Below are 22,319 nucleotides of genomic sequence, written 5' to 3' on the forward strand. Positions count from 1 at the left end.
GAACAATGAAAATGTTAGCAAAACCTGTTAAGAGGGTTACCAGCACTTAGAGCCCTGGACAGTGAACCTAAGGCCACAGATGACGTACTTAATAAGTGGAGCTGGTTGGAAAGGAGAGGAGAATGGGGCAATATTAGAAAACTGTGAATATGGGCGGAGTTGCCAGCATGGGTAGCTGGGAAAGGAAGGTGGGAAAGTAAGTCTTGGATGTGATGCTTTCTTTGACTACTGCAGTATTTTTCCCAGTGTGGCTCCTGGGCTATCTGCATCAGAATCATGAGGGAGGAATTGATAACAAACTCATATTCTGGGGACTCACCCGAGACCTATTCAATCAGAACCTCTGGGGGATGGGGACTGGGAACCTACATTTTAAAAGTGCCCCAGGATTTATGAACTTGAAATACTTGGACCTGAACTGTAATAAACTCATCAATTTGACTGTCATTGTATCTTTTTTTTGAAGGCAAAAGAACATGTAGTAATTATGTAGACTACATGAGTGAGAAGAAAACCCCTGAACTCCCAGTGTGTATGTATATGCGTGTATGTGTGTATGTGCATAATACAATCTTGGCTTTTTTTTTTTAATAAAAAATGTGTGTTTTTTATGTATTGGGTGTGTATAAAAAGAGTCTGATAATTCTTACTGATTTGTAATGCTGTTTACTTTTGGGGAGTAGGAAAAGAATGTAGGTCAGAGATGAGGGCAGGACAGTAGTGACAGGATGGTCGAAGGGAGACCTTGTTCCCTTATATTCTTTCATATTGATTGATTTTTAAATTAATGAGCATGATTACTTTTCTAATTAAAAAGTTGACAATAAGAAAGGAATTTATTGCCAAAATTTCCTGCTGTGGATGATGCTCAGACATCAGCTGAACCCTAGAAAGAGGGAAAGAAAAGAAGAGACACTTGCAGCAACAGATAGTTAAGTAATGCTTAACTTCTTGTGGTGCTCATTATATATTGGAAGAATGATGGCTGAAATGAAATCTACTACTTTAGTGGGTGATTTCCCAGTGGAAGCGGAAGGTGTTTCTCCCTGTTCTGTCAAAATTCTAAGAGATGAGGATGGGGTGGAGTAGTCAAGCCCAACGACTTAATTTATTGGGTTTAAATCAGGAGCCATTGAATCCGGGGTTTAGAGTTTGTAAGACCTGATTTTCCATCTCTGATCTGTCTTTTGGCAAGGCACGACTCTATTTTGCATCCTTGCTTCCTCACCTGTGAAATGAGGGTGTTATCTACTTTAAAGGCTAGCTGCTCTGAGGATCAAATGAGGTGGTGTGTGAGAAAGTAAACTCTGGAGTGCTGCAGAAATGTTAATTATTTCTATTTTTGCCTAGCTCCTCCCTTGGAGCTGCTGCTATTACCGTGGGGTTGTTTATGTGTCTGTCTCTCTGTGAGCTCATTGAATGCAGGGGCCTTGCTTTATTCATTCTCGAATTCTTGTGCTCAGTGCCTGCCACACAGGAGGCCTTCAAAGCAAGTTCTGGAATAGTTATCAAGGATAGAAAAATACATGCACAGTTAGGTTTAGGCTTATGAAAATATTAAGATGCTCTTTCAGGAAGCACTGCCTTCTACTTCTATTTAAAATAATTAAAAAAAGATTCACCCAAGTCTACAACAGAAATGATATTGCCAGGAGAAAGAAAAGAGCTTCATTAAAGAAAATTTAATTGCCCAGTTTTCTAAAGAGACAGAGCCACATCCCTCCATCCTCATTACTGTCAAATGCAGGACTGTTGGTTCCAAGGAGGGCAAGAAGAATGAAAAGAGATTGTGAAAAGGCAAATCCTGATACTCCTGAAGAAAAGTCTCCCAAGAAACAAAATGCCCTCTGGATCACCAGTTTCCTTTATTGTTTGTCAGAGCCCGGGAATAAGCCTTCTCTGGGCAACTTAGACAAAGGCCCTCTTTGGCCTCTACCCCAGACCTTGGCCAGTAAACCACAAAGTCCCTTATTTCCCCTGGAAGTGGGAAGACTTCCAGTTGCTTGACAAAACTGGAAGGATTATCTGAGGCTCAACTTGGGGGCTCCAGTACCCCTAAGACCTGGATAATTATCATCTGAATGGGCATGGGGAGGACTGGAGCCAAGTCTAGAAAAAAGAACCCTGGGTTAGACCTACAGTTAGGAAAGAGGGGCCTCATCTCTCGGTTTTGGTCCTATGGACCATTTTCCTGCATAGCTACGAATCTGCAATTTCTTCTCTGTTTTCCTATACCAATTAAGCCTGAGGGCACCATTAGATGGGTTTCTAATTGTCCAATCCAGTGCCAATGATTGCATGGGCGTTGTCAGCCTAGGTGAAGTCTCCAGTGGTCTGCTAAAAGGCAGCTACTCTGTTCAGTGTTTTAATTGAGTATTTGGATGAAGATGTGAGTGTGTTCATCTACTTTGAGAATGCCAGGACAGCAGGCTTGGTAATTGGGAACATGGTTATTGCTACTGAACTGCCCAAGATTCGTAGCTCAGCTTTGCTGCTTTCTAACTGTGTGGCTTTGGACAAGTCTTTTCATCTCTTCAAGACTCAGTGTCCTCATATGTAGAGTGGAGATAATAGTCCTATCTCAAAAAGTAATCCAGAGGATTAAATGAGATAAAGCATGTAAAGCTTTCTGCACAGTGCTTGGCACATAGTAAGGACCCCGTCCGTCAGTGTTAGCTATTAATACTTGTAGCTGTAAGAATAATACTGCTCTAGAATCCAGTAGATTGTGTTCAGATTCTAGCTCTGCTGTTTATGAGTTGTGGGCAAATTGTTTAACCTTTCTGAGGCTCGGTGATCTGGACTTCTGCAGATTAGGAATAGTAATGCCCACCTTGGGCATGTCTATAAAGCATTTAGGCCAGAACAGACACATAGTAGTTGCTCCATTAACAGTGGGTGATCATTAGGAGAAATAGCACCTCCTGTGGTGAATGAAACCAGGAAGCAGAGAGATCTTAATACAATAGGATGAGGGACAGACTCTAAAGATGTGAAGTTTAATCTATAAGAGAAGACCACAACTCTTCAAGAGAAGCTCAACTTTTTTTTTTTTTTTTTTTTTTTGCCTGTTGAGCCCTGAGAGTTTCTCCTATGAATAGATAGAAATATGAATAGGGGTGAGAACAAATTGGCATTTAGTTAGGATGCTATACCTTGGACTCTGACCCCATCCTGTCTTTTGTCCAGGTAGCTCTTGGCCCCTCCCCAAGAGACTCCAGAGGGAAATATACAGTAGAGGCCACTGACCAGGCAATGAACACCTATACCAAAGCTCCTGCTCAGTACCCCTAGTGCTAAGCTGTTCTTCCCTAGAGAACTCATTTAGCCTAGGTGGGTTAAGCATTCAGGCCTCCCTTGCAAGTCCATACTTGAATCCTGACCCTGTTGCTTCAGAGTAACCAAAACTGACCTGAAGCTCAAACCTCTGACCCCTTCATTTTAGGGACCAGCCTAGATAATTCCTCTGACTCCTCTCAGAGATGCTACCAGGCCTAACTTACCATAAGGGAGAAGACAAGAGTCAGAAGTCTGGACCCACCTAGACTTGACCTTTGACCTCCTTGGAAGTACCTCTGGCAGTTTTGGTCCATGAAGGTATCCTAACACCTGGCCAGTCCATAATGTTACCCTTCCTTTAGGGTGGATTTCCATGCCCTTCATCTTGACCCTGGCTTAGGAAGAGTGAATAGAGTTGGCCTTCAGCTCCCTGAAGGTCAACATCATCCCCCCCCCCCTTGACCTTTCTTCTAATGCCCCCAAGAGCTTCACAGCCAAGCTTATGATCAACTCAGGGTGTGGCTCTCTCCTTCTGCAGAAGACATCAATGGAGAATCTGTGACATCCACTCGGCATCCTCAGTTCTGCTCCATAGTGTGCTTGCTCAGCCCTCAAGGGTTTAAGAATGCCTCTTTGATGTTCCTCTCCTTTTCCAGATGTGTAAAAGCAGCTCAACACAACTTGAAAAATTCAATGTAGTTTTCTAACCAACACTGTTCACCAGGCAGGAGGTGGTCTGCAGGCCAGTGATGTATTCTGTTGAAATGTACTGTAGAGTTGGGCAACTTCATATACACATCTATATTTTTCACTTTTTACAAATTAGGTGATCTGGCTGCACTGGGCCCCCATTCCCACATGGTAATAAATCTGGCAGAGCTGAGTCTCAGCCCCCCCCCCCCTTTTTTTTTAAGATTTTATTTATTTATTCATGAGAGACACAGAGGAGAGAGAGGCAGAAACACAGGCAGAGGGAGAAGCAGGCTTCATGCGGGGAGCCCGATGTGGGACTTGATCCCCAGACTCCAGGATCACGCCCTGGGTGGAAGGCAGATGTTCAACTGCTGAACCACCCAGGCGTCCCTCAGCCTCTATTTTAAATTGAGGCATGCATACTTGAGTCCCTGCTGCTTCCTGGGCGGGAGCTCTTGGGTCCTCATGCACCCTTATCTCCCCTCTGCTATTTCATTTACCTAAGCTTCCTGACTTCTCCAGGCATTTAGCTTTGCCACTCCTGGATAAGACCAAGATATTCTATCTTGTCTCAATTATGCTCATCAGATGGGCAATGAAAAGTGAAGGACAGCAGGACAAATAATTCAATATCTATGATATAAAAACGCCTCCAACTTGCCATCATCCTTTCAGGTTCGTAATAGAGACTCCCTGTAATTATTTAAGTGTATCCTTCTTCACTTCTCCTCAAGGGTGAGTTTGACATTGGAGTGAAGGACAAGACATTTTCCCCTGAGAAATGCTGCTCTGTGTGCCCCTGACCCATCCTTCAGAGGAGCTGTGGGGAAGGTGGAGGGAAGGACCCTTCAGCTGCTGGAGGCTATTAAAGATCCTGTGATGTGGTGGATGGTGTCTTTAGTTACCTCAGTAGTAGTCACTACAACACGTTAAAAAAAAAAAAGATTTATTTGTTTATTTGAGAGAGAGAGAACACAGGCCACTGTGAATGGAAGAGGGGCAGAGAGGGAGAGAGAGTGAGGGGGGTGGAATCTCCAGCAGACTCCCCACTGAGTGTGGGGTTGACGGGGCTCAATCTCACTCACAACCCTGAGATCATGACCTGAGCCAAAATCAAGAGTCTGATGCTTAACTGACGCTTAACCACCCAGGCAGCCCTACAACACATTTTTAATAGTTAAAAATCCCTCAATGTAAGTGAATAGTTTTAACATCAAAGCATAGTCCACTTAAAGAGATTCTGTTCAAACACCATGGTCTCAATTCCCCGTTGGACTCCGAAATCAGACAGACCTAGGACTGAGTTCCAGCTTCATTACTTATTAATTGTTTAACCTTGGGCAAATCATCTCACCTTTCAACCTCTCAGTTTTTGTCTCCTTAAAATGGGCACCTTATTGGGTTCTTGTGAAGATTACGTGAGATAATCCATACTTGGTATGTAACCCAGTGTCTGGAACATGGGAAACACTCAGTAATGCTCTCTATCATTCTTACTCTGATTTGGAGGGCTTAATTTGCTCCAGGAGTGAAATTTAGAACATTTAGAGCAGAACTGTCAGCTTGGATGCAAACTTAGACACAAGTGGTTTGTCCTTCGGAACACAGAAGTGAATTAGTTTCCAACATTTAAAAATTAAGGGGCACCTGGCTGGCTCAGTCAGTAGAGCATGCAACTCTTGATCTCAGGTCATGAGTTCAAGCCCCATGTTGGGTGTAGAACTTACTTAAAAAAATATATACTAAAAATCAAGAAAGTTTTGACAAAAAAGGAGAGTTCACATAAAAACCCCAGATTTCTGGCATTTCTTGTGCTAGGGGCAGATCTAGGCATATTGGGTCCTCATTCTCAGAGAGAGGCAAAAATCAGTTGTCCTCTTCAAATGGGGTATGGGCTCCACTTGCTCCAGAGCCTGCCTGACCCATTTCACTCATTTTTGTTGTCTGCTTGACTCCTAGGGGCATTTGAGTTTTTTGATCTAATGGAATGGACCAACCCCCATTCCTTGTTCCTCATTATGGAGGATTCAGTTGACTCTCCATAAATATTATTTACAGCAACCAGGCTTTGGAGAAGGTAGACAGCAGGTTGTATTTACTGGCAAATGCCCCAGTGCCATCTGTGTTATTGATTAAGTGCAGAGCCATCAGCTTCACCAATTCATGGGCAGAGGTAGGATCAAGGTCCTCTTAAAAGTATCTGGGAAATTAACAAAGATTTGTACCTGTGAAAAGATGCCCACCTCATCACAAGATGTAGGTGGGCTGAAATTTAATAAGGAAAAAAGTGTAAAGTCTTGCCCTTATGTCTAAAAACCCAGCTGGCCTAGTATAAACTAGGGAGAGATGAGCTTAGCAGCAACGCTTGTAAAAAAGACTTAAGGTTCTGGTTGACAATAAGTTTGGTGTGAGTCATGGGGAGGCAGCTGCCAAAAACCTAATCTGATTTTGGGCTGGGTTTATAAGAAGACTAGTGTCTGGAAGACCTTTCTAACAATTAGAACTGTCTTGAAGGGACAGCCAGGCAGTCTCAGAAAGCCTTCATCTCCCTAGCATAGGAGGAATTTGAGGCTGGGGTGATATGCCTCAGGAAAAGACGGTCAGAGTAGGGATTTAGGCATCAGAGGGAGATTTGTTCAAGGTGACAGATAAGGTCTCGGTGAACCTTGTGATTCTGTTTTCTGCAGCCCACTGGAAGAAGATAATTTTCATAATAAAAGTAAAAATCTTGCTTTTTGATAGAAAAAAGCAGATATGTTGAAGAGGCTGATTGGATGCCATTTTGATCTGATTCTGTCAAAATGGAAATGTGAACTTCCAGTTCTTAACCTCATTAATTTGGACACAGATGTCACTGGGCCATCTTCATCCCTAAACCTCATCTCACCTGCAACCCCATCCCTGACCCCCAGCCTCATTTCTCAGAGATAGAGGGGGGCTGAGAGAGGGAAGGATCTGTTTTGCACATTACTGGTAATTTGTTTAAGCTGGACTTTTATGCAGAGCTTGCAAACTGATGGTGTACAGGCCAAATCCAGTCCTCAGATGTGTTTGATTTGGCCTGCACTGTGTCTTTGAAAAATGTGATTTAGATGCCAGCATGTAAAAATGAGGAGATTTCACATAAAATCTGGATTTCTAGCACCTTTTTAAAAAAAAAGTCAGAAGGTCTGGCAGCCTGGGTCTGAGTTCCCGCGTGACAGCACCAGCTGGAGCTGAGCACCCGTAGCTCTCCTTTGATAGGACTTGAGCTCACTTGGCCACTGTTGTTTCCTTAACCTCCTCTGCTTTACTAGTTCACTTGCTGTACCTGGTCTCTCTAGGTACCTAGAGTTATCACTCCCTGGTATAATGGTGGTGGTTTTCCTCTTTTTAAAAAAAACCCCCAAAATATCATCAAACTTTATTTTCATTATATAAAAGTCACTGATTAATTTTCTGCAAAGTTGGAGGGAGTATCATGTTTGGGATGAGTCTGACTTAAAATATAGCCTTTGTGGCAGATCTGGAATATACTTTCTAGGAGGTGTGTCTAGGGGGACCTCAAAGAGAGACAGGCATCATCAGAGCAGCTGGGACCAAGGGGGAAATTTTACTGTGTCTCAGGAAAGACTTGCTATAGGTGTCAAGACAACGTGGCCCAAGAAGGCAAACAGTACCAACATGAGCATCAAATTGAAAGTATTCTCCTGAAGCTAACTCTATACGGTATGTTGTTTCAAGATAAGGAGAAGAGATTGATTTATTTATTTAAGCCTGACTAATACATTAGATAATGGTTTGTTTTCAAGACCACATCAAAATGCCCTGCGCTGTCGGAGACATCTTTAGGATGCAGTTACAGTCTCTGCTCGTTCATCTTCCTGACAGTGGGGCTGGCAGCTGGGGGCCCATGGTGTAGGGTGGGGGATGTGGTGGAGGGAGCAGAGTTGCCTTTATAGTTGCTCCTAATACGTATCTGTGGCTCACAGAATACCACAAGTCCCCAGTTGGTTTTTTTTTTTTTTTAAGCTCCCAGTTCTTGCATCTAGTGAACATGCCCAGCTATTCTTTTGGACTGCTCCAAGGCTTCTGATGGTTTTTCTTACTTTGACCCAAATCTTCATCCTTATAACATCTCCACTGTGGGCCTGTTCTGGAGCCGTGCAGAACAATGGCTGCTTCTTCCACAGCACAGCCCTGCCGATATTTGCAGACAGCAGTCTCCTCTGTTCTGTGAACCAGCCGGCTATCCTTGAGGAGAGGGAGGGGGGCGGGTAGGGCACAGAGAGACCAGGAGGATTTACTAGAGATGGTATTGCCTTCAGGTGGGTCTTGAGCTTGGCGCATTCTGCTTGGGAAGCCCCAAGTTTCACACAAAGCACCATCTTCTCCACAGGCTCCTTGTGCCAGCCTCTGAACCTCTCTATCAGCTGCAGGGGCCTGGGGGAGACTTAGAAGAACTGAATCTTTTTATGAAGCTCTAGTATCTGGTGGTAGGAATCGTTAGAACCTTACCAGAAAAAGGGAACCATCAGGTACAGTTGGCTCAATGTCTGATGTCTGCTACAAGTCAAGGGGACTGAGGTCTACCTATAGGCCTATTGGTTGGCTTCCTTACTCCAAGATAGCATTGCTAGACCCTCATGCTGCTTGAGTCTGTGTCTCTGATCTTAGGTTCTCAGACTGAAATTGTCCAACACAGGACTTGGAAACCCTGAGGGACACCCTCTCAGTCCCTCTTCTTTGCAGAGTGGGCCTGTCCCTTCTTGGGACCTCATACTCATTACTTAGGAAATGCCCTGTTGGGATGAGTTACCTTTAGTGTGGACAAAGGGTCTCATCTGCTTCTCCGTGGTGTAGCATCTGGTCGCCATCTTGTGTTTTTCCAGTACTTACCTCAGTGAATCCTTTCCCTGACTTCTCTTTTGAGTGTTATTTCTCTTTCACCATTCCTCAATCTCTCTTTTCTTTTTCTTTTCTTTTCTTTTCCTTTCTCCCTCTCTCCTTCCTTCCTTCCTTCCTTCCTTCCTTCCTTCCTTCCTTCCTTCCAAGACTTGCCCTTGCTTAAGAGCCTTTCTTCCACAGATAGAAGCGGTACATGTGAATTGTGGGAATTCCAAGAAGGTATTATCTCTTGGGAGTGACAGGGACTCCTTACGATGACATGGCACCTGGAAGATGCCGGAGTCTGTATGGTGGGGGTGGGAGAGAAGATGGGCAGTCACCCTCTGACCTGCCTTGAGAGGGTAAGGATTGCAGGTGGGTGGACAGTGTCTCTATAGTTCCATCTCCCTTCTCACTTTCTTCTTGATGTCCCCTTCCCCACATTCCCCATTTCTTGTTTTGGGAAAGGAAATGGTGACACCCATTTGTTTTGTTTTGTTTTGTATTTTACTTTTATTTTATTTAATATATATATATATATATATATATATATATATATATATATATATATATTTTATTGGAGTTCGTTTTGCCAACATATAGCATAACACCCAGTGCTCATCCCGTCAAGGGTGACACCCATTTGTAAATGACATGACAGCTCAGCATAATGTCATTACTGCTTCCTAGTCCAGCCTGCTGGCTATTCCTTACCTGACCTGCTTGGCCTTCCCTAGGTGCTTCCGTGGATCTGAGTCAGCAATAGAGAAGGCTGTATCTCTATGAGTCATTCTATTAAGTGGGTTTGGGTGATAATGGGGGACTGATCCCGGTTGGTGCCTTGAGTGTTATGTGCCAGGGTTAAGGGCATAGAGCATGTATGTGTAGAGTGTGAGGAGGGGTCTGCAGGGGACGGAAGGTGGTCAGGTGTTCCTTCTGGAGGAGCATCTGTCCTCTCTGGAACCCCATGGCTTGTGAAATGGCTATGTGTGAGGAAACAGTCTATCTAGAGCCCATGTCACTCCTGTGTGGTATGGAGAGCTAATCAAAACCTCCAGAGGAGAAGTGCCTGTCTTCCATCCAGAATCAAGATTAATTGATGTTCTTTAATGGAAACAAATCGGATCTCTCAGGAACCCTTCCCATTAAGCTTACAACCATGTACTTTTCTACCAAGGTATGGGCAAGTTTTTCAGAATCAGCAGGCTCTTGGAAGCAGCTGACTCTTAGAGGCCATTTTTTCTATCTTCAGAGTGGCTAGTGGGAAAAGGAGAGAAAATGCCTTTAAGTTACCGGGCTGGAGGTATAATTATCCTTTGCCTGTGGTTTACACAGCCCATTCGCATCCTTGTTGCATGTGATCTTGCTGACAGCCCTATGATGCGGATGGTGTCAGTGTTATTATTATCTCTATTTTATTTATTTTAAAATGTATATGAGTAACTGTCTTTATGCTCAAATTGATAAAAGCATTTAACATATACTTTACAGTAAAAAGTAAGTGCTGTGCATTTTGCTTGTAGAGTGATGTAAGGTATTTCAAGCATTCTATAATTCAATCTGTACAAAAAGTAAATTTCCGTATAAAAATTTGGTTAGTAGAAGTTATTATGCACTGTCAAATTCATTTTCCAAAGTCGTTCAAGGAAAAAAAAGACTTTAACCACTAACACAGGTATTTTTTGTACAATCAAGCTTTTTACTATTTAGTAAGAGGGGAAAATATTACAATAATTACTTTAAATTTTCAAGTCTGGATCCGCCTTTTTTTCTTCTCACTTATATGTGGCCAGAATACCATGACTTTTGATTTTAGTATATGTGCAGCTGAAACGAGCACATACCATGACTTTTGAAAGGCATAAAGTAGGCAGAATATTATCTCTATTTAAAAAAAAATATTTTATTTATTTATTCATGAGAGATGGAGAGACATGGGCAGAGGGGAGAGAAGCAGGCTCCCTGCATGGAGCCTGATGTGGGACTCGATCTTGGGACCCCAGGATCACACCCTGAGCCGAAGGCAGATGCTCAACCACTGAGCCACCCAGGCATCCCTATCTCTATTTTCTTTAAATATTTTATTTATTTATTCATGAGAGGCACAGAGAGAAGCAGAGACATAGGCAGAGGGAGAAGTGGGACTCAATCCCAGGACCGCTGGATCATGAGCTGAGCTGAAGGCAGATGCTCAACCCCTGAGCTATCCAGATGCCCCTATTTATCTGTATTTTATAGATGAGGAACTCCTCTAGACTTTGAACACTATTCCCTTAAGATGTTTGCTGTAGGGGCACCTGGGCGGCTCAGTTGTTTAAGCATTCAGCTCTCAATTTCAGCTCAGGTCATGATCTCAGGGTCGTGAGATTGAGCCCTGTGTCAGGTTCCACACCATGGAGCCTGCTTGACACACCATGGAACCTGCTTGAGACTCTCTCTCCCTCTTCTTCTGCCCTTCCCCCTGTGCTTGCTTGTGTGTGCATGCTTGCTCTCTTTCTCTCTTTAAAATAAATAAATAAATCTTTAAAAAAAAAGATGTTTGCTCTGGAAAGGGCTGTGTTCAAATAAGTGTAAGAAGCATTCTAGCGTGCTCTCTTCTTAGAGATTGATAGTGCACGACTATATAGTAAAGATTCTGATAAGTCCTTTGGAAAAGAAGTGACTTAATCCATTGTTTCTTGAGCTCATTAACCCAGGTACTATTTTTTCTTTAAGATACACCTATTGGCATCTTCCAGATGTATAAATGTTTTCTCTAAAAGGCCAGATAGTAAACATTTCAGCCTTTGTGGGTCATATGGCCCCTGTTGCAACTACTCAATTCTGTTGTTCAATCCAAGAGCAGCCATGGGTAGGGCATGGGCATGGCTGGCTCCAATAAAACTTTATTTACAAAAATAGGCAGTGGGCCAGATTTGACTCATGTAGTTTGTAGTTTGCTGGCTCCTGTTCTAGAATAAACATCCTGCAGTACCTTTTTTGGGAGATGCTGTTTGAAGTCCAGGGAGTCGGGCAGCCTGGGTGGCTCAGCGGTTTAAGCCGCCTTCAGTCCAGGGCGTGATCCTGGAGACCTAGGATCAAGTCCCACATCAGGCTTCCTGCATGGAACCTGTTTCTCCCTCTGCCTGTGTCTCTGCCTCTCTCTCTCTGTTTCTCATGAGTAAATAAATAAAATCTTAAAGAAAATGAAAAAAAAATTTTTTTATAAATTTATTTTTTATTGGTGTTCAATTTGCCAACATATAGAATAACACCCAGTGCTCATCCCGTCAAGTGCCCACCTCAGTGCCTGTCACCCAGTCACCCCCACCCCCCGCCCACCTCCCCTTCCACCACCCCTAGTTCATTTCCCAGAGTTAGGAGTCTTTCATGTTCTGTTTCCCTTTCTGATATTTCCCTCTCATTTTTTTTTCCCTTTCCCCTTTATTCCCTTTCACTATTTTTTATATTCCCCAAATGAATGAGATGATAAAATGTCCTTCTCCAATTGACTTATTTCACTCAGCATAATACCCTCCAGTTCCATCCACATCGAAGCAAATGGTGGGTATTTGTTGTTTCTAATGGCTGAGTAATATTCCATTGTATATATAAACCACATCTTCTTTATCCTCATGAATAAATAAATAAAATCTTAAAACAATGAAGTCCAGGGAGTCTTAGATAAGGCTGGAACTCTCATCTTCCAGAACGGTTGGTGTGAGTAGCAATGTCTTGTTGAATGTGGCTCAGAGATTGAATGCCTTGCTCTGGGTATATGACTGTAAGTGCCACCACAGAGATGTCACCCAGGCTTTTGACTATAAATTTTACTTATTTTTCATTGTTCTCTGTTCCTTTGGAGTGAAAGACCCAAGAAGGGGGCAAAATGCACGTGGGTATATGTGGGTGTTTTTTTTTTTTAATATTTTATTTATTTATTCATGAGAGACACAGAGAGAGAGGCAGAGACCCAGGCAGAGGGAGAAGCAGGCTCCATGCAGGGAGCCTGATGCGGGACTCAATCCTGGGTCTCCAGGATCACACCCTGGGCTGAAGGCGGCACTAAACCACTGAGCTGCCCATATGTGGGCGTTTACATGCAGGTTGGTTGGAGTGTGATTATAGTATTTGTGTTATTAACATGAATGTGGCTGATAGATAAGTTATCCAGCTAGAGGTCTTTGTTTCAAAGCACCTAATGGGCGATGCTGAAGAAATTCACCACTGGCATTTGAACTGAGGTTTGTGGCTATAAGTTAGGAATATATTCAATGAATGTGCAAGAATTTACAAAACATATAACATGTACACTTGCCTTAATTAGAACTTTTGGTTGCAAGCAACAGAAACCAGCTGAGGCTGGTGGTAATGAAAATCGAATTTATTTAAAAATGCAAAGTGTTCTGTGCAGCCCAAGTGGGGAAATGCAGTTGGCCTCAGGATGGCTTGGGACCAGGGACCAGGTTGCTAGGGAGCCTGGGTTTTTTGTAGATATCAGCTGGTGTACTTTCTCATTTTGGCTTCTTTTTGCATATCTGCTTCACTCTCCCTTCTCAGCTATTTCTTCTCAGGCTATTTCTGATATTTCTATGTGACAGGTAAACAATGGTTGTTGACAGCTCTCAAGTTCATGTTTCATGTGAAGGTGAACACACGGACAGACTGTCTCTCTTGCTCCTTCCCCTCTGTTACTCATTTTATTTTTCTTTCTCCCTCACTTCAGTTTTGCTGGAGAAGAGACTCTGATTGGCCTAGCTTAGGTGGTCCCTGAACCAGTTAGGGTAATGGCCAGTGAGGTAGGGCTAGCAACTGTGTCAGCCAGGATCCTACCCTGTTGGTGAGCAGGCACTTTCCAGAGAAGAGGGTCTAACTCTAGCCCTGCCCTGGCTATGCACTGAGCAGGTGCAAAGTGAAGTTGAATATTTTAATCTACTGACGTTTATAAACTAGTTGGAAAGTAAAACAACTATATAGTAGTGATGAGAATGTCAGATGTGCTAAATTGTTTCATTAAATAGTAAAGAAAATAATAGTATAAATAGGGGACTAATTTTGCTGTATAGACTTTGAATGCAAAAGGAGAGACAGGAAAGGCTTGTGTGGGCTACATCACCAGAAAGGGCTTTAGGCAGCAAAGATGTTCTCTGAAGGTGGGTGGGAAGCAAAAAAATTCTGACTACAGAGATGAGGATGGCTAAAAACGTCGAATTATAGATGTAAATGTGGTCTGGTTCCTGGACATGAAGATTCCTTAAGAGGAGGGAGGTAACTTTGGATGGCAATGGGATGTACACTCAAGGAAGTGGGGAACATTGCTGGAGACAATCCACTGTTCTCAGGTTAGCTATAGCAGCAGGATGGTGGTGGTGCTGTAACAGACAGGGCCAGAAGCTAAAGCTATGGCCCAAGGTAGCCCTTGGGGAAGAGCCCCCCCAGCTCCACACAAGCTAGAGAAAGTCCAAGATGGCAGGTGCAGGTCTACACAAGTGAGACTGTTGGGTATCTGAGGTGGGGGGACTCTACAGTGCTGCCATAATAGTGTGTGCAAAAAGCAGGCCTGGCCATGGTATTGAGTAAATCAAGGACAACTTCCAGTCTCTGGGGAATAAGACATGTACTGTTGCCAAGGGGTGGGACAAGGTGGGCCTTGAGAGAATGGGGATTGGGGTACAGGGCAGAAATCTGAGGAATCTGAAATGGGCCATGAGGCTGCTCCAGGACTAGCAATGAGAATGGAGTTGCTTTGTCTTTCTGAAAACTATCCTTCTCCCTTTCCCTCATTGCAACCTTCCTGTCCTCCCTCCCACTACTCAGGACCTTGCAGCCTGCAATTAGCTAATTATCTGGATATCCATGACTGATGTGGCTTTGGCTCTCACCCCATTTTAGGGATTTTTGCACTGGAACAGAAGCTATAAAGCCTCAGACCAAAAGAACAACAGTGCCTGGGATGTTAGATGAAGACACTAAGTTCAATGTCAGAGATTCCATCTGTGCCTCTTTGTGGCGAGAACTCTCATTGGGGATGGAATGAGCAAACAAGATGCCTGCTGTTTAGCAGTGAGGCAGCTCTAGCCCTAGACCTCAATACTTTTTGAGCAGCAGATGTAGGGCCATCCTGTAACAACTGGACAGCATCTTTAGGGAAGAAAAAGCCTCCAGCATAGGTACCGTCTGAGAGCCAGTTAGCTTCAGAGGAGGCCTCTTATTGCTTATTTGCAGCTCAGAGAGGTGGGTGGATAACATGCAGAACTTGGGAGTCACAGGATCAGGATTTGATATCTTGATGGGCCACTCCCTCATTGTGTGAAATTACTCAGTCCTCTGAGTATATGGAGGTCACAGTACCCATGGTGGTAGCTTATGTGCCTGTCCTTGCCACACAGTAGGTGCTCAGTACATGGCTGTTCTATCTCAATCTCTAGTCATAGTTAGAATCACGGCATTTGCCTGGGTGCCCACCCTGGGCGGGAATCTCTGGCAACCATGAAACTTCTGATTGGAACTGCCAGTAGCCAGGGACCGACCGCCTCATAAATCAGGGATTGACCACCTTCTAAAGGTTTGCTAGAAAGGTCTTCCTCTAATGGAACTACAAGGCAACTCTTTTATTTTTTATTTTTTAAAGATTTTATTTATTCATGAGAGACACACAGAGAGAGAGAGAGAGAGAGGCAGAGACACAGGCAGAGGGAGAGGCAGGCTCCGTGCAGGGGGCCCAATGCGGGCCTTGATTCTGTGTCTCCAGGATCACGACCTGAGCTGAAGGTAGATGCCCAACTGCTGAGCCACCCAGGCGTCCTGCAACTTTGTCTTTTAGGATGACTCAGAATAAGTCTAAGCCGGCTGACTCATGGTAACACTTAAATTATTTGAAGACCACTCTTGTGTGCTCCTAAGGGTGGTGTGTCATCTGTGCCCCTTTATGGAGAGAGCTCTCGTTGGTGATGGTATGATCCCCAACCGAGTGCCAACTATGATGGATTGGTAGTGGCTGCCCAGGGGGCTGTGTTGAGAACGATTCTGAGACTGTGTTCCAAGGTCAATAAGAAAAAATATCATACCTGTCATGAGCTCAGGGGTGGACAGTGGTGGCTTATGTGCAAGTGTTTGTTTTCTCTGTTCACCATTCTGATGCTTAGATTCTTCTAGTATGCTCTAGAGAGCTTGTTCCCTGACCCCCTGGTCTCTTTTTTTCCTGTCACATTTCAGCTTATCAACATTTTAAAAGCCATCTGGCTGCCGTATCTTCCACCTAATTCATTTCTAGGGTGGATTTAACTAATCTGGCTGGCAGGGCTGGGGTCTCTCCTAGAGCAATGTTTTCTGGGAAATCTTCCCAAATAGAGGAGGATCATTTTTGAGTATGCAGTCCACTGATAAACCTTCCAAATTATTAATATCTTTTAAAATATGGAGACCAAGCTAAACAGTGTCTTTCAGAAGTACCTTGGACAATTTGGAGGCCCTTGAGACTAATAATACATCCCCTGATCCTGTTAATGCAGCTTAAAGGTTGCGTTAGCTTTCTCCCCGAGTTTGTAAAGCTGAAGCTCAGAGACTCTGCTCTGGACTCTGAGGTTGGCAAAGAGGAGAGGGGGGTGGGAGGAGGGGGGAGGGGCAGGAGAGCCAGACCCAGCCAGGACATCATTTCCTCCTGCCCCTGCTGTGCCAGCTCCCTGTGGCATGTGGGCAATGACCACTGGCACATGGCTCATTGAGGGAGAAAGATCTTCCACTGGGGTTGGGGGACTGGCCTGCTACCTCTTTTCTACCCCACCACCCGCACTGGTCTCCTCCTAGCTCCTGTCACTCTCTCTGGGTGGTTTGGCTTCCAAGAGGCTGGGGCTTGCAGCCAGCACTGAGATCCAATGGCCACAGGTCTCCTTCTGTCACAAGGAGGTTTTCTGCCCTAAAGGTCCCTGGATCACTGTCAGTCTGTGAAGTGTCTCTCAGTCTGCAACCACATGAAAAAAAAAATAAGGACAATGCAGGGATTTTCCCATACAGCTAACTGTATGTGATTAAAGATCTGCCTTTTATTCTAAATGATATTCTTTCTTCCTTTCTAGGGTGTGTGTGTGTGTGTGTGTGTGAGAGAGAGAGAGAGAGAGAGAGAGAGAGATATCATAGTTTCTTAAACAACTAGGGTTGTTTTTTTCCCTAATACCTTTTGTAATGTTGGCCACTCTCTGTAGATACCTCCTCCCATTTTTTTTTTGGGTGGGAGAGATTTTAGTGGACTGTGAAATACGGTCTGAAAACTACAGCCTTATCCAAGGGGAGGCCCATGAGGACGACTTGGTATGTTTCCTGGGATTGGGGCGTGGGAGGGGCAGGTGGGGGGAAGGTGGTGTCTGGAAGATGCATTCTGGTATCCTAATGAGGCCACTGAGGCACAAGATTGGGCCATGGGTAGCTTTTATTGGTAGTTTATATTTCCCATAGCTAGTTTATTGTAAAAGTGGCATTGTTTGGGATTTTGGATTTGGGAGACTGGGTTAATGAGCACCCCCCTTGTCAGGTTTTAGTATGGCTCTGGCAAGTGACTTAGCCGCTCAATGTCTCAGTTTCTATGTCTGTGAAATCAGAACAGTGGTGCCCTTCCCCTAGGGCTGTTATGAGAATGACTGCCACATTGCTTAGCTGAAAGGAGCTATCAGATTGTGCTTGTTGGGACACCTGGATGGCTTAGCAGTTGGGCGCCTGCCTTCAGCTTAGGTCGTGATCCCAGGATCCGAGATTGAGTTCCACATCAGGCTCCCTGCAAGGAGCCTGCTTCTCCCTCTGCCTATGTCTCTGCCTCTCTCTCTCAGTCTGTGTCTCTCATGAATAAATAAATCTTAAAAAAAAAAAAGATTCTGGTTGTTACTGTAGTTATTTCTGACAACATTCAGCTAGCGCTTCTTAGGGCTTCTGCTATTGTGCGGACATGCAGTGCTTGCAGGGTGGTAGAGGATTCAGAGAAGTGAGGCAGAGATGATGGGTGGGGCATTTCTCTGAAAGGACTGGCCTGTGCATTTTACATATTTAGCATCCCTGGCCTGTGCTCAGTAAACACTGGCATTGCTCCCCAGTTTTTGGGGGTGTACCCCCATAAGTTTCGCATTCCCCTTGGGATGGTCCTGCCTCCAGGGGAGAGCCAGTGGCTGAGCGCTCTGGAATGGTCTGTGGCAGTTTAATAGATGCATTGTGGAAAAGAGGAGTCTTCAGGGAATGGCCCAGTGGGCTGATTCTCCTACACTGTGCATATTAGCACTTGGTATTTTGGGCTTCTGGGTGTTGAACAGAGAACAGAGAAGGAGCTTGTTGTCACAGAGGGAGCACAGTATAGGAGGCAGGAAATCTGAACTCAGGCGCCACCTTTGCTACTGCCTCATTGGAGGATCTTGAGAAAGTCTCTTCTTTTCCTGGGTCTCACCTGTAAAATGAAAGGTATGGAGAGGATGGTCCTGTATGGCTCCAGAACCTGAAGGGTAAATGGCTTAGATTTGAGGGAGACCAAAGGAAGAACTTGCTACGCGTCATGCTCTGAAGATAAGGAGTAGGCCTGACTGCTTACTTTTGGTCTGGATTGGAAAAGACGGAATCTGATGAGGAGGTCAGGGCTGTAAGAACTGACCTACTGAAGCGGCTGCCTAGACCAATACTCTTTGTTTTTAGACTGCTTGTTTAAATTTAGTTCATGTTTTGAATATGTAATATAGGCACATAACAAAGCATTATAAATGCAATGGTAAGTACTCCCTGGCATCTACCCAGCTCCCCTGCCCCAAAGGCCACTTCAGTTTATCCTCCCAGGGATATTTTAGTCTCCCTTTCTTTGACCTGGGACTGAGAAGATCTTTTTCAGCATACTGTGGTTGTTTTGCCTTTAACTTTCTGGTCTGAAGGGTGAGAAATTTGATCCTCCTCTAGCATGTGGTTAGTTTCCTACAATGAATTTCCCTTATTAGTCATAGTTTCTTTTTGCCACTCTTGGGTAGAGATACAGTCTTTTTCATCTCTCTCCATTTCGCCCCACTCGCGAGTTCCCTGTCCTTCATCTGAATCAGGGAATTCCATAAACACAGATCAAACTTGAGATGGGACATCTGGACGCTGTGCAGCTTCTCCGTCCGTGGATTTCAGAGAGGGCTCATTTCATACAACTGTCTATTTTGATGATTTCCAAGATGGTTTCAAAGCTTCATATTCTTTTTTGTTTTGGAGCTTAACTCAATCCTGCAAGTAACTGCTTTGTTTTTCATCTAGTGTTGTAAAGTGTGTGCCCAATGAGTGGGAAGCACTCTTGGATGTCAGCTGTATACTGAGGGAAGAACTCTGGACTTGGAAGAAGAAAACCTGGGTTTGAGTGCAAATAAGTTTCTTTCTTGCTGTGAGGTCTGTGGCAAACTGCTTGGCCTCTCTGAACCTTTGTTTCCTCACCTGTAAAATGAGGCTTGTGCTACCTGCCCTTGTAGCTGTTTTTAAGGTTACATGGGGCAATGATATGAGTATACTTGGCAAACTGTTACATTATTGTAATTCTTTAAAAAAGTATTAAGCTTCTGTTGTGTTCTAGATATCAGAGATAATGTGGGAAATGGTGTGTGGTGGGTGATTTAGGGAAAGCACGGAGACTGGCAGTAAAAAGGCTACTAATAAGCAAATTCAGATAGTGATAATTATTACAAAGAAAATAAAACAGAGTAGTGGAATAGAGAATGAACGGGGCAGGGGGGATTGGAGTTCTTGATAAAAGAGTAGGGAAAGCCTAAGTTGACAACTAAATGTCATGTTAAAAGCTGGAAAACTGAATCTAGGCCTAGGAAACAACAGGTGCAAAGGTCCTGGGGTAGGAACAACAAGCTTTGGAGAGAACTAAAAAGAAAAAGAGGAGAGGAACTGTAAGAAAGTGGATATAGTAGGCACAAAGTGAGCATGGTACAGAATGTCACAAGAACTGGTGGAGAGGGTGACCAGAATAGGGCCATGGAAGGCCTTGTGGACCATGTTAAAAACTTGTATTTTATTCTATGTGCAATTAGGGATGTTAAGTAGGGAGATGACACCATCAATTTTCTCCTTTCGAAAGACCCTTCCTCCTGGAATGTAGAGAATATATCATTGGTAGGCAAGGAGAGGTGGTGAGGCGAGTTAGGGGTTATCACAGCAGCCTAGGCAAGAGATGATGCCTACACACCAGAATAAGCACAGCTAAAGTCATCCTTGAGGTATTTGGATATGAAGCTCATGAAACTGTTTTCACATGAATAGGATAGTCTCCTGACAAAAAGTAGGATGCTCTCTCTTTTCCTTTTGCCCATCTGCTTTGCTCTCTCTTAGGAGTATGGAAGGAGTTGAAGTGGGCAGGGGGAAATTCAGCATTTCCTTTTCACATGATTCAGGGGTTGGGACTACATGGTCCTGTTATTGAAAAACAAACATTTACTGACCATAGGAAGATTTTTCTAAGCCTTTGGTTTTCACTTCAGGTCAGATTTTCCTGGGGACAAACTGGACATTTTCCCAGAAGCCTGGCGAGGACTAGCCTGTGTGATTTGTATTGTCAATGAGCAAAAGGAGCAGCAGTGATAACCAACACAGGGCCACCCAGATGGCAAGGCAGGTTGTCTTATATAGCGGGCACCTGGCTGAGAGGTGGGCCTGAAACCCAGTCCACACTCTGCTTACCAAGCAATTTGCCCTGGTATGGAGCTGTATCAGCCGGGAGAAAGGGCTATCTTTTTCTAAATGGCCCCAAGACATCATCTGGTTTAGCAGTATCCCTTCCCCCAAACTCTTGAGGTTTCTGCTTTGTGGCCTGGTTTCCAGGGTCTATCTTCACCTTGTATATTTGAGTCAATCAGGATTTCTTTTAACAAATATTGACTACCTATTGTGTACCAGATAGTGGGTTTATAATGATGAACAGATAGACATGCTTCCTGCCCTCATGAAGCTTATAGTCTAATAGAATTCACTCTATCTTTCTTTGTAACAGCTGGAGTGCTTCCTCTTGGGGAAGCCTGGGCTGATCTCAGCCCCTGTACTAGGGAGTCATGAGATGTTGGCACCTGACTTGGAAGCACCTCTTGGGGTTGGAAACAATGACCACCACACACAATACACATGCATCTCAGTCCAGATTTTCAGGGGTATAGGAGCAGTGTGGCTATGGGTTGTGATTAGCATGGCTCCTTCATTCACTTCTTTTTTTTTTTTAATATTTTATTTATTTATTCATGAAAGATACAGAGAGAGAAAGGCAGAGACACAGGCAGAGGGAGAAGCAGGCTCCATGCAGGGAGCCCGATGTGGGTCTTGATCCCGGGTCTCCAGGATCATGCCCTGGGCCAAAGACCGGCGCTAAACCGCTGAGCCACCCAGGGATCCCCCTCCTTCATTCACTTCTGATTATGAGAAACAAACCAACCAAAAGAAGTGGCACTATGGTTTCCATTAGAAAAGGGAAAGATTTATCCTTGAGACTTAGAGTCTTCATAAAAACTCTACTTAAAATATGTACACTTTTGGGGCACCTGAGTGGCTCAGTTGGTTGAGCATCTGACTCTTGATTTCAGCTCAGGTCATGATCTTGGAATCCAGGGATTAAGCCCTGTGTCAGGCTCTGTGTTCAGCAGGGAGTCTGCTTGAGGAGTCTCTCTCTCTCCTCTCTCCCCTCTCCCTCTGCCCCTCCTCCTGCTCTCTCTCTCTCACTCACTCTCTCTCAAATAAATCTTTGAAAAAAATATGTATACTTTTCTGTATGTGTGTTACACTTCAGTAGAAGTTAAGAAAATACTGAAGTTTATTGAGCTACCAGGATCTGAGCTTAGAGAACTCAGGACAGGGAGGTGGGTCACGTATATAAGTGAGGCCTTCCTGGGGTCTCTGTATCTTGTTGGAGTCCTCAGGCCCTTGACTTTATTCTTCAGCTTAATGAATAATCAGATTATTTTTATCAGTCTTTGAAACCCTCCCCCCTTTTTTTTTGCTTGCTGAACTCAAGAGAAATTGCTTTGTAAGCCAAGGTATCCATAGATAGGTTAACACTGGGGGAAACACCTCTCTAGGGCATTCATTGCCCCAGCTTTAAGGTAGCTCCCTGGGAAACAGAATTAGTCATTGTTTGAGGAGCTTGGAATGAGAGAGAGATGGGTGGTTTTCAGATTTTTTTTTCCAGGCTGCGGTGGAGCTGGGAGAATGAGAGATTCCATACATCTTGTGACCAGATGTGGCATTTTTAGCTGGGATTCAGCAGTATCAACAAAACAGTCAATTTAAAACAACACTGCTTTCTTTACCTATTTATTTTAATTTTTACATTGTATTTTTTAAGATTATAAAAGTAATGCCCACTTGCTCCCAAAATTTTATTAAGAAAATGTTCAAACATATAGCAAGTAAAAGGTTCTTATAATCCTGCCTCCTATCCAGAACACCACTGTTAATCTGTTTCCTATATATTTCTACAGAATTTTTTCTGTGTGTATACTAACGTATATTATGATTGC

The 22,319-nt window shown here is 44.0% G+C and overlaps 1 protein-coding gene across 8 annotated transcripts in view; it reads left to right on the top strand.

Moving 5' to 3' along the window:
- SRGAP3 (SLIT-ROBO Rho GTPase activating protein 3) overlaps positions 1–22,319 on the top strand; it is a 316,267-nt gene that overhangs the window by 79,265 nt on the left and 214,683 nt on the right. The window lies entirely within an intron of this gene.

Source organism: Vulpes vulpes, chromosome 9, assembly GCF_048418805.1.
Source record: "Vulpes vulpes isolate BD-2025 chromosome 9, VulVul3, whole genome shotgun sequence".
Classification (NCBI taxonomy): Eukaryota; Metazoa; Chordata; class Mammalia; order Carnivora; family Canidae; genus Vulpes; species Vulpes vulpes.